Below are 804 nucleotides of genomic sequence, written 5' to 3'. Positions count from 1 at the left end.
TATATATGTGTGTGTGTTTGTGTGTGTGCGTGTATGTATATATATATATGTATGTATATAGATGTTCATTCATATATACCCAAATAGCCCTCACACACATACATTTACACACACGCACACGCATTCTCGCAACTACTATTCATTCACCAGCTCATGAATACAAATGAACAGGAGATAAATTAATTACCCTTGGCAATTAACACATGTAATTATATACTTATGCTTTATTACTTTGTACTTTACCACTTTGCAGTTTTTCCCTCCACATTTGTCCCAACATTCATCTGCTCTTCAGTGCTTGCTTCTCTGCCCATCGGTCCAGCTGTCTGTCTATCAGTTTGTCCATTTGTCACTCTACCAGTCTTTCTTTCTGTCTATCAGTTTGTCTGTCTGCCACTCTAGCTGTCTCTCTCCCCCTTTCTTTTCTCTCTCTGCCTATCCCTTTCTTTCCCTCTCTCTTTGGTCACTTGTCCTCCACCCCTGCCATCGTTTATCCACACCCTTGTTTTCAGAAAATTCCTCAAACATTCCTACCACAAAACCAAAATTCACTCTCATCCTACATGAAAAAAAAAATAAAAACCCTTCAACATTTATACAGGAATGGCTGTGTGGTTATGAAGCTTGCTTCATAATCATATGGTTCTAGGTTCAATCCCATTGTGCAGCAGCTGAGTTGTCCAATATCTTGTGAGTGAATTTGGTAAATAGCAAACTCCTTGAATAGTTACAATGTCAGGCTGGCAGTTGCCCAGGGGCTTCATGGGTCCAGGGCTGATTTCTGCTCTTCATATGCTGGGGCTT

The sequence above is a fragment of the Octopus bimaculoides genome, chromosome 21 (assembly GCF_001194135.2).
Source record: "Octopus bimaculoides isolate UCB-OBI-ISO-001 chromosome 21, ASM119413v2, whole genome shotgun sequence".
NCBI classification, from domain to species: Eukaryota; Metazoa; Mollusca; class Cephalopoda; order Octopoda; family Octopodidae; genus Octopus; species Octopus bimaculoides.
The sequence above is the reverse complement of the archived record's forward strand: the minus strand, read 5'-3'. Positions refer to the sequence as shown.